Here is a 12677-nt window from a genome sequence, read left to right on the forward strand (position 1 = left end):
ATTAGAGAAGAATGTCTTGTCATGTCTCATTCATCATAAATAAACAGTTATCGTGTTGAAAAAGAGAAACTCATTGCATCCCTTCTTTCTGCCAGAGAATAGTGTAACACCTTGAAAAAGGAAAACTTTATTTTGATACTCACAAGGCTTTACCTAGCGTGAAGAAAAGTTCTTCCAAACAATTACCCTCTGTGAATCACTTGCAAAATTTGCATGTGCCGGAAGAAGTTATTGGTCAAGGCAAGCAGACCTCTATTCCACGATGTTGTTTCTTTTGCGGGAAAAAGAATCACTACGCTCTTCATTGCTTTGTTAGAAAGAAACAAATCTCACATCTTCGTAAGTTACTTATTTCCACCGTCAATGGAGTAAGTCGTCCGACATCCTCTTCAGTGAATTTCTTCCATACAGAAAACCATAATTCTTTTAAGGATGATCGCTCTTCTAGAAATAATCAGAGGATGGAAGTTCCTCTGTTTTGTATAAACTCTTGTGCCACTAATGAACGTAGTTCCCGCGCTTATAAGAATGTGTTTGGCAAGTCTAAGTCAAGAATATGGAAACCTTTTTTCTTTTCTCCTCTGGAACCTGTTTCTAGAGGACCTAGACTTAGTCCTCAGAAAAATCCTTCTGGTGGATATCTAAAAAGGTTTATGAAAAATTCTCCTGGAATAAGTTATAACCGATGGAAAGAAGGGAATACACGTTTTAAACACTCTAAAGACTTGTACAACTATTCCCATAATTCATAGTGAGATTACTTCTCACACCATTACCTGATTCCAGGTAATCTCATTCTTGCATCCTTCTTGAGAGTTGCAAGGATGATAATCGTGGGAGTCTCAAGATATGTTGTATGTCTTTGTGCGTTTTTATGTTAACATTCTGAGTTTTCAGTTCTGCTATCGGTCTCAGGATCTAATTCGAGGCTTTATCTCTAAATTATTGAGCTATGTTAACTAATTTAGTGTTTTCTCTTATTGGATTTTCTTTTAATCCATATTTTTCATGTAACCGTTCCACGAACGTCTGTGACCCTCTTGTGTAAGTTCATAGGGTTTTCTTAAAGAGAAGTCTATTCTCTTATTCACAACCACATATATATGTTCTATATTGTAGTAATCCATTCCTAACTAAAATTTATATGGAGAACTCTGCAAAATCTCAACAGATTGTGCATCTTGATATAGAGGAAGATACTCAAGGACGTGATTCGGTTCAAGAACAGGTTCTGAAGAAGATTCTTGCAAAGAAAGATAACAACTCCTGTATTGATGAATTTGTTAACGATTTAACTCGTTTTCAGGATGATTCCAAACGAGTTTGCAAATCTTCAACTGCAAATAAACCAACTCTTAGATGGCCAGGGCAGAATCCTTGCTAATCAAAATATGCTGATACGAAATCAGAAGAAGCTCATCGTGGACTTTTTCAAGGCTAGAAAACTTGCTCGGGTTGTTGATCGTAAGGTTTGTGTTCTAAATCATGAACATGGAGTATCTACGGTCAAGAGAATCAAGTAAATCAGTTATACCTTCTACGATGGCTTCATTGAAAGGTATGAGGTTCTCAAAGAGCTTTGATTTTGTCTAAGAAACTTCTTATGAGAATTTATTTCTTGCGTTTTTAGAAGAATTACTAGGGTTTGGAATAGCCATTATTGTGAGTACACGTATCTATTTCCAACGTTTTCATATTGAATGTTTTTAGATTTATTAGTTTAGATTCTAAGCATTTAGAAGATGATTTTTGCAGTATTAATCTTTATGATTTCATATATTGCAATTCGTTATGTGATATGTTGTTTACGTACGTGAACCTTGATTGTCCCATACTTGTTCAAAAGTTATCTCTATTATATGTCGATATGAAAGTGTTGATAAAATATAGAATAGACTTTTGACAAAACAAAAGTTAAGCCTTTGATGTCATTATGCAAATATTGATGGAAGAAAGGATGCACTCGTGTTTACAAGGATTAAGTCTATTATATGTCATTATGCAAATAGTGATGAAAAATAGAATGAATCCTTGTTTATTCCGCAGTATTGGTCAATCTCCGATCTGCATCTTTGTGTATATACTGTGTTGCTCCGTAAGTTTTCTTATGTCGAGCATGACTAATTGAATTGATCATTTTTGTGGTTGATTCAATTGAGATTTTTGGATACAAATTCATGTTCTCATGTGATTTGAGCATATCCAAAGAAATCCTTCTTTTCTTGTAAGAGTAAGGTCTCCTTTGTTGTTATTTCGGGAATGACATTTTATGGGGGAGAGTTCTTTTTGAACTTATGCTTAATCACCATATATTTGTGGGGAGTGCGGCCGTGGAATATTATAGGGGTTATCTTGTACTTTATGAACTCCTTTATGAATGCATTTAGCTTCGGCTTTATGATTGCATCTAAATTTGTTAATATGTTATTCTCTTTTGGTCATGAAGAATCTCTATGGAAATTTCATGAGGATCCCACTAGTTTTCGTACCTTTGCCAATTTTTATTGACAAAAAGGGGGAGAATTAATGTGTAGTTTCATACTACAAATATATATGGTTTACGGATCATTATGTAAGGGGGAGTGGTTTTCATATTGGGATGAAGTATTGACCAAGGGGGAGTGATACATATCACCATACTATTGTTGTCAAAGTTGTGATATAATTTAACTTTGATGATGTGTAATAATACTATGACACTGTATAACAATGATTGAGAGCACCTATTTTCTCATTGTTATCGCTAAGGATCTTCAACAACTATGGTGCTGAGTTGAACACGTTTAGAATCATGGAGTACTTGGAAGTGACGAAGATTTCGAGTTATGTTGAAGATGCCAAGGAGATCAAGCATTTGGATGAGAAGCTACAAAGTTTCAATTATTTTGTAATCCATATGTATTAATAGTTTTGTCACTAAAATTGACAAAGGGGGAGATTAGTAGAGCACTGCTTGGTCGAACTTGCATGCGTTGCTATCTCAAGCATGTTTGTTAATGTTAGTGATCAAAACTATAAGTCTTTATTTCTAGCCTATTTATAGATATCTCGGACTAGGACATAGATTGTGTAGTTGAGAATTAGACTTCATGGCGTTTATTATTTGAAGACGAAGAACTACTAAGGGGAGCTTGTGGAACTTCATCAACAAAAGGTATATGCAGACTGAAACTCATCTATCACTTGGAAAGTCTATTTCTACTCTATCTCCTATATTGAGACATAAGTCGTGTTACGATATAGTTTTCAATTATACACATTTGTGATTTCGAGCTGAGTTTAACTCGCTTACATATTTCTCAGAATATGTGTCGGCAAGCTTTCGCTTCAACCAAGTTCATCTTACATTCTTGATGAAAGTCAGAATATGATCATGTGAAAATTGCCGAGTAACATCTCACGTGGTTTGTGTGATACAATCATTTGGTGTAAACTTGGAATGTTTCATTATGATAATTTCAATAACTTGAAAATCGTTTTGATGCTAATAGTATGTGAAAACGACTATTGTCATCCTCTAAGAAAGTTTCAATGATTGAAATAAAGAGTTTAGAATCAAGTAACCATGTTTGGATATAACCATGTTTCAATAATTGATATAAACATAGTGTGAAAAGAGTTCACATTTGTGTGTAAGTCCAAAACCGAGAGCCTGAAGTATGCGTACCCGTACACGTACTGGTGGTTGCTGATGTCTGGGCAAATATGCGTACCCGTGCGCATACTGGCGGAAGTCTCACGTCCGTGAATTTCTGCCGGAGTTTGGAAGTGTGAATTAGTTTGCGCACCCGTACGCGTACTGGCGTAACCAAACTCGGTCCGGCTACTTAAGTATGCATACCCGTTTGCGTACTTGAGTGGGTTACTTTCTAAAATCGGTTCTGTACATGAACTTAAACATTTATATAATAAGGAATCCAATCTTTGCAAACCGTGGCTATTAATGTTCATGAATTGATTCGAGTGAATCAAACCGATTTTGTTTCGGTTGTGTTCTTGTATACTTTTATGAGAATATAGCAATTGAACGACTCTTTAACTAGTTTTATTTGAGTCGTTTGAAATAGTTATGGTTAAGATGAATAAGGTTGGTATGAGATTAATCATATGGCTAACTTCGGTTAACTATTATTGAGTCAACATGGTGTACACATTTGGGTACGGTTACACAAACCTAAATGAGGGTACATTTCATTTGTGTAACAAGCTAAGTTTGATCTAACGGTTGAAAGATATTAGCTTGGTTGAATCAGGTTTTTCATCTAACGATGATTATTGAATGCTTTTGTTATCAAGGTAACTTGGATTGCAAACCCTGGTTAGAAAACTATATAAAGGAGAACTCTAGCAACTGGGAAATCTAATCCCTACACCTCCTGTGCGTTACTAGTTGCATCAACTAGAGTCGATTCTCCTTTAACCTTATATTTCTGTCGAGACCCTGTAGGTTAACGACTTGAAAGACTTATTAATTTCTCCGATAGGAAAGATAAAAAGTAATCACAAACATCTTCGTCTCATCATTTGTGATTCCACAATATCTAGTTTCGCCATCATACGATTTAGATTATTTTGAGGTGATTGATAATACTAGGATGTTCTTCGGGAATATAAGTTCGGTTTATCAATTGGTTCATGTTCACCTTGATTTATAAAAAGACGAAACAAAAACTCATAGGTATTTTTGTGGGATACATATTTATCTATTCCAATAGACTTTTCTGTGTGAGACAGATTTTTTTATTAAGTTTTCGACTTTGAGTCGTAGCAACTCTTAGTTGTGGGTGAGATCAGCTAAGAGAATCAAGTGCGCAGTATCCTGCTTGGATCAGAGACGTAAGGAGCGTGACTGTACCTTGAATCAGTGTGAGATTGATTAGGATTCAACTATAGTCCAGTCCGAAGTTCATTGGTAGTAGGCTAGTGTCTGTAGCGGATTAATACAATGTGGTGTTCAAACTGGACTAGGTCCCGGGGTTTTTCTGCATTTGCGGTTTCCTAGTTAACAAAACTTCTGGTGTCTGTGTTATTTCTTATCCGCATTATATTTTGTCATGTAATTGAAATATCACAGGTTGTGCGTTGAATCAATCAATTGGGAAATCCAACCTTTGGTTGTTGATTGAAATTGATTGATACTTGAACATTTTTCTTTGGTACTGTTCAAGTTACTCTTCTTATATTTAACCGGCTCGCAGATTTCTATTTGATGATTGCGGATTGAATAAATAGTTAGAGATATAAAACTCTTGTATATACTTTTCTCTAGATTGAGTCTGACTGTCTAGTTGATTATCTAGAAAGTATATTAGAGTAAGTCCTCTCAGATTTCCAAACGAATTGTTGGGTGTGGTTGTTAGACCCCCGCATTTTCAACTTCTACACTCTTGATGCGTTACTTCATGCCGTCGTTTCCAATATGTTGTCGCAGTTCAACAGAACTCTCAATAGAAAACTCTTCTATGCCACCAATGCTTTTTTTTTTTTTTGACTTTCAGCGTCTTCTATTACATATTTTGGCTTTATTATGCTATGTAGCATTTTTTTCACATGAACTAGCTTTACTTTGAACGAAAGAGACAAGAACTCTCGTCCCAAATACCCTCATTCACAATATAGAGAGACAATTCTTAACACCAAGGTCCGCACGACCCTGAACCGAAAGTATACTCAAACTTAAGTATATACTCATTAACTGATTGCAAACTCATAAAACCCAACAATTCTTAGAATACTGACTTAAGCTTTGCAATTAAGCAACAAACAAGGAAAAGAGACAATACCTACTGCCTTCAATTTTGCAATTCACTTTTCCACATCTACTTTTTAAGAACCAACGTTCTTATGCTGTTCCCATAACGAAGCACAATATAATTGGCACAGTTGAATACTCCTTCAAACTGGGGCACCTTATGACGATTGCAGAAAAATTTCCTAACTTGGACAGTTCTAAACAAGGCAAAAAATCCTGCAAACGAGACACCACTGCCTCCGTTCCATGAAGCAAGAATAACGCATTCTTCTTCAAACTTATAACTCACTTTACTACCATGCACTATCTGAGATCTCTTGTTTCCCCCTTCTCCAAAATCAGCTTTAGTAGCAACAATTGTTGATTTGCAGTCGACAAAAACATCTGTTGTGGTTATGATCGAATGCATGTATTTAAACACCCTTATCCTAACATATCGATCCCACTCTTACAAACCAAGTGCAAGCACAATCCTTATGCGCATCTAACATTAACGAAGAACACTTTGGTGAATGCCTAACTCTCTTTACAAACATTAGTTCTTATACAGTATAAAAACACCAAATTTATTAGCCTCTAACCTATTTGTAATTGCTAGGATCATGAGAAAATCATTTGCAACCGTGTGCAAATCCTATGGGAAGCCATATGTCCATAAGAAGCTTCCCTAACCATCACTATGCTTTTTAAGTGCCGAATTTTGTATTGTCATGCAAATTTATTATGTACCTGTACTTGGTGGTTAGGCTTTTCCAAACGAGATCATCAACCCACTTTACAACCATTCCAATTCATCCCTTTACTCTGGCATGTGTTTGACGCGCATAACTAACTTATAACCGCTTGCATAAGCCAGTTATGGCGCCACTTTGCACTATAACCGTCTTGGCCATGCCATTTAATCCTTTGGATGTTAACAATTAAGTAAATTCGTGCCACTGATCACATCCAATGATGCTTGGCTTTGTTGCATCTTCTATGTGCATCACTTGCATTCTTTTGGCCGAGTAACTCATTATGATAACGCATTTGGCGACACTACTGCTGCACTTAGGCCAATGCATAAGCCATCTCATGACCTAGATAGCATGATTAATCCATTTCTCGATCTTGGCTAACTCTGAATCATGAATATGCAACACTTTCGCATCAATGCTGCCTGGTAAAATGACACCATGTTGCCTTTATCTATGAAGTATCATTTTTCCGGCCAACAGGCTTCATTGTTGTGCCACTGGTTTACGAATGTTGCACCATTATTGTACATCACGACTAGACCAGTTATATTTACCATCATGGGTAAATAAGCAAACTAGTCAAAGGATGATCGTGCAGTCATCTTATGACCGCCAAGCTTTATAAAGACTATTTTTGAATGTTTACCCCCTTAAAAATATAGGGTGGTGGGACTCTTTAACCACCATTCCCAATCCAAATGTCAGAACTTTTTTCTATTTGTACTATTAGAATCGCATTCCTTACTATACATTGTGTCTCTTACGATACTTGGTTGCAGTGTCAGCCGTAAAGTGATGGTTTTTACTTAGATAATCAACTCTAGTAAATTAAAACGAATCCAAGATAAAATTACAATCATCTAAAATTGATCTACTAAACCAACACAACTGATTGTTTTTATTCTTAAAGATATGTAATAATATTTCTCTGCGTAGCTATAGGGACAAATTATGTAAATGTTCTTATCTTTTCATCCATTTGGTAGTTTGTAGAACAGTAAGACGTTGTGCCTCCAGCTAACTCCATTGTATTCATGTGCTAAGTTAGTCATGAAGAGACCAAACCAATTTGTTTAATAATATCATCGGAAGAAGCATCATAATGACAACATATAATTATTGAATCAGATCCATAGTGCTAAACTGATTGGCATCCTGGTAAACAGTATCATGAATGTTTATATATCTTAATTGATGGAGAGTTCAAAATCAGCAACCAACTTTAAGGCAAATCTGACAGTATATTGAGGAATTAAGCTTTTCTCTTGAAAAACCTGAAAACACCTACCTCTCTAAATATTCATTGCAATAGAAAAGATTGCACTGGATTGAGTCGACTTTTGATTGTTTAAAAGCTAATTCTTGATCCAATCTTGAATAGTTATATTTTTTCCTGAATTTTGAAGTACAACATATCCAAAAGAAGTGGCAGCCTATACTTCTCTAGAAAAGGGACAAAGCAAAATTAAATGCTATGAAGTTTCCATGCTACCATCGTCACACATACAACAAGAAGATTCATGATTGCTAATATATTGGGATAGCCTATTTTTGTTGGCAGAATGTTTTCCAAGCATCCATATGAACAACTAGACTATAGATATTGGACTTCTACGATGATCTGTAGGTAAGAAACATACTGTGGATTTGGGGAATGAGGATCCTCACATGAAAAAAATGCTTGCATATATATGATATCTTGACAGAAAAAGGCTAACTTGACTTCTTTACTATAACCTTTTCCCTTCGGATATTTTTTTGGGACAATATTCTTCTCGTTGCTAACTGCACTTTCATATTAAAAAGAAGTACGTGTCAAGATATATAATAAGTATCTACCGTTCATAACTGATAGTTGAAATTCGACCAGGTAGATGATGGAATTGTATGTAGCAAAATCCACTCAGTTTTTATGGAAATATAGTATATCTTTCAAAGAACATTACACAAAAATTAACATTAATGCCAAAATTGTAAGATAATTTTATTAGAGCACCGCTCGGTCGAACTTACAAGTTTTGCTATCTCAAGCTTGTTGTCAATGTTAATTGAACAAAACTATATATTTATTTCTAGTCTACTAAGTCAAATCTCAGACTAGGTACAAAAGTTGGTAGTTGAGTATCAAACATCACTGAATAACCCTCGAGGACTGAAGATCGACGAAGACGTTTGGAGAACTTCATCAACAAGATATGTGAAGACTGAACAATTCTATTTACCCACAAGCTTTGCTATTCTATCTATATGAGACTATGTCGTATGACTTAGTAGATTTATTCAAAGAAGAAATTTCGAGTTAAGCTTGTCTTGTTAAACATCTCTAAATATGATTCAAGCAATGGATGTTCATTGGTCCTTAACAATATTAGTTTGAAATAATTTATTGTTCAAGAATTAATGTTGTGGATCATTTGAAAATTTCCCAAGCAATGATATTTATATCATGTGGGAAGCTTTCAAACATCAAAGAGAGAAATTTAGAACTACTGTAATTTGGACTCAGGGTAGGTTGGAGAACCATCTCGCAAACCATACATATCTGAGTATATGGAATATAGAAAGGTCCGCGAACTAGTTCTCAAACCGTAAGTTCAGAATGACACAGTTCACCAACCAGGTTCACGAACTGTGCTGATCTGAAACTGGTGAAGGGCCAATGGTTGGCAAACCCAGTTCACGAACCATTGATATCTGAGTTCACGAGTCGCTTAACGGTTGGCGAACCCGGTTCACGAACAGTTTAACGGACGTTCCCAGTGAATATTTAACAGATGCTTGGAGAGTTATTTCTTAAATATGTTTAACATTGCTATGACTCTCATAAACACCTCTAAGACATCATTGATCACTAGAACACCTTGTGTATGTTCATCATGATTAAAGTCTTAAGTGTTTAAATGTACATGATTATGCCTTTTGAACTATTATCGGTTTTAAGTGCATATTTGCCAGAACGGTCATTATACACGGTTCCGTAACCGAAACACTGCGTATATTTTTCTATGTGATTTCAAGACAAACTTCTCACATGCTTACATGAAACAATAATTGGAGTTTCAATAGAGAAAGTGTTTACTTGAATCTCAAGTTATCTTACCTTAAAATTTAATTAACCCTCAGTCGTGAGCATCTATAAGTAGAGACACTCTTTCAACTGGGAAATTCAATCCCTGACACTTACTGTCCTAGTTGATTGCTAGAGTCGTCCTATATTGACCTAGGTTTCCTATGAGAAACATAATTAGGTCTACGACTTAAAGACTTCACTTGGGGATTCGTGAATCCAGGTCCGACTATGTGACGGATCGAGAAAGTACGCATAGCACGCCTGGGCGTGCAGACCATAACTTCCCCGAAGCGCCATGATGATGCTACATACCAGCCCTTAAAACTAGGCTAATGCACTTTCATCTGTCCTTGCAAGCATGTTCGTGGAGCATGATGCAGCCAAACTTAGATTCCATACTATTCTAACTTACCCTTGTTATGCAAAAGGTTTTAAACCCATTGAGGCTGATGCTGATGCATTATTTCATGCATCACTAGCATTCAAGTCCTCTTTTAGGCATAGAGCATGCCTTGAACCTGAGGCCATTTGAGCCTATTCCCACCTCTTTACTAGCTTAGGCATTGCTGAGAGCATGCACTTGTATTGCTTGTGCCAATGGTACATCAATCAGACTCATGCCATAATTTCATTAAGCTTATGCAAGCTCTGCTAACTTGCATACCAATATAGTTTACTTTCTTGGCCATGCCCAATTTACAATTGGTGCATATGCCAACTCAGTGTAGCTTGATAGGCAGTATTGATTGATGATTTTCTGGGGTTGTATTAAATAGGATTTGTTTCAGACTTGTGAAGGAAATGGAATTTTTAGATTTGATAAAAATATATATACAAAAATATTAACAATGGTGAGAGGTACCGGGACTAATGATTCGGCCAATCTTCATAATATAGGGCTCAATGATTTATTTTCAACAATAATCGCTCAAAACATATATGGACTCTTATTTTGCCAAAGTAGATTCTCAAAACATTGATTGTAAATGTTAAGCATGGAACATCAAATCACCTAAGCTAAGCATGACCCATCTAATCAAATAACACTCAATTTAATCAAATCATATTTCAATTAATTTTTAATGCAAAAGTCTTAAAAATAATTAATAAAATTACCCATGTATGAAGCTCGGCCTCCTCCGTCGTCCCAGTGTTGGGGTTTAACTCATCATAGTAAAAATGCTCTCAAAATAATTTATTATGGCTCAAAAATGGTTTACAAATGATGAGAATATGAGAAATACAATAAAACCAGAGAACTACGACCCTCAGTGACAAAATAAGACTGTTGAAGCCCTGTCGCAAACGCTGTGGAAAATAAGACTTCCTGATTACGACCCACAGGTGTTAGTCGTTACTACTGTAGAAAAACGACTGCTGTTGCAGGTCCGTTCTTCGCGTTCTTCATGTTCATCATCATCAACAGCAGCAGAAACCGAGTTTGGGAAAACTCGAATTTCTTCTTCTCTGGCTCTCCTCAGCCCCCCCAGACTCTCGACACCGCTTCTACATCACCCTAAGAGACTATTTATACCCATATCACGCATTGAATCTCGTCATAACTCCAAATAATCTTGATTGAACACAAATATTTTCCACGGGCAATAATTTCTATATTTTCTTTCTCCACGCGTTTCTGAGATGTTTCGATCATTCCAATATCTTCTAAATATGTATATGAATCCTCAGAATTATTTTTCTTGCCTTTAGTCTCCTTTAATTTCCATAAATCAACTTGAAACCCTATTTTCTTTTTTAACTGTTGTGAAAAATATCCGGCGATTGGGCCCAACTCAGGCCATTCCAACAATCAAAATATATTCATATACCCATAAGGAGTCCCTTGAATTTCAGCTCTTTAGTCTACTCATAACCCTTTCAAATCATGCCCGTAAAATCTGCCAATGTATGAAATAATTTTCCCGCCAAAAATATTTTCAAATTCTGGGAAGAAAGTGACCTCCCCCTAATCCATTCCTGGGGTCCCTTTAGCAATTGGGGCGGAAATAGTAATTTTTGGGGATGAAACAATAATTTTCTGGGGTTCCTCCGGGACATTTCTGGGGTTCTTCCGGTGCATTTCTGGAGTGTCTTTATTACTTTATCCTAGGGTGTAAAACACCACTTTTTGAGTCAATTTTTGCCGCAAGAGCTTATTTCTCTAAAAATACCTATAAAGACATAAAATAACAAAATAAATAGAAAATCGAGTACTAACAATACATACAATTGAGACATATTAGACACATAAATGTGTCTATCAACACCCCCAAACTTATTATTTGCTAGTCCTCGAGCAAAACTAATATTGAAAATAAAATCTTAACTCACTAGGTGTCCCTAGTGACCGAGTTAATCTCGGGAGGGTTTACCAGAGGTGTACCCACAAAACCAATACTCCAGACCCTAGCTATCTACAACGAACCTTGTAAGGCACTAAAGAATCTCCTTGGTTGGCATACTTATTGACTACAAGAGGAAGTACCCTGATGCGAAATTCCAATTGATGTACACGAGTTTGCACTCAAGCATACTAAAATTCATATATAAGTGACAGAGCTCTACTCAGATAGTTGCATTATGGACATCATATTCGGAGTCAGACTAATCACATGGAAAGATTAAGAGATGGATATAGAAAAACATAGATGGTTTTGATGTTTACTAAGTGAACGGCGTTTCCCATATCTGTCTGAAGGCCTCCGCCAAAATGAACCTATCCTAATGGATTGAGATACTAGTCTGACTAATATCAACACACTGGCATATACAAGGGTACCAGTGGTCGATAACCTAACTCTAGGTCAACACAACTGGCATATACAAGGGTACCAGTGGTCGAATTTATTGAATTTTCCTTTTGGTCGAATGGTCTGGTCTCAATTTTATTTATTTTTTTTCAACTTTTTTTTTTCAACTTTTTTTTTTTCAACTTTTTTTTGTAACTCAATCACTCTAATTCATCATAGCATTGGTAACAACTTGAATCGTGGGCCCCACTTATCACTTAGAGAAACATGGTTTAAAAACAAAATAAAATAAAAATAGAAGTGAAAAGGACTCAACGAGATATGGTGAAACTATCATGTTATTTCTAACACCTGAGCTCTGTGCTTTT

The sequence above is a fragment of the Papaver somniferum genome, chromosome 7 (genome assembly GCF_003573695.1).
Source record: "Papaver somniferum cultivar HN1 chromosome 7, ASM357369v1, whole genome shotgun sequence".
Lineage (NCBI taxonomy): Eukaryota > Viridiplantae > Streptophyta > Magnoliopsida > Ranunculales > Papaveraceae > Papaver > Papaver somniferum.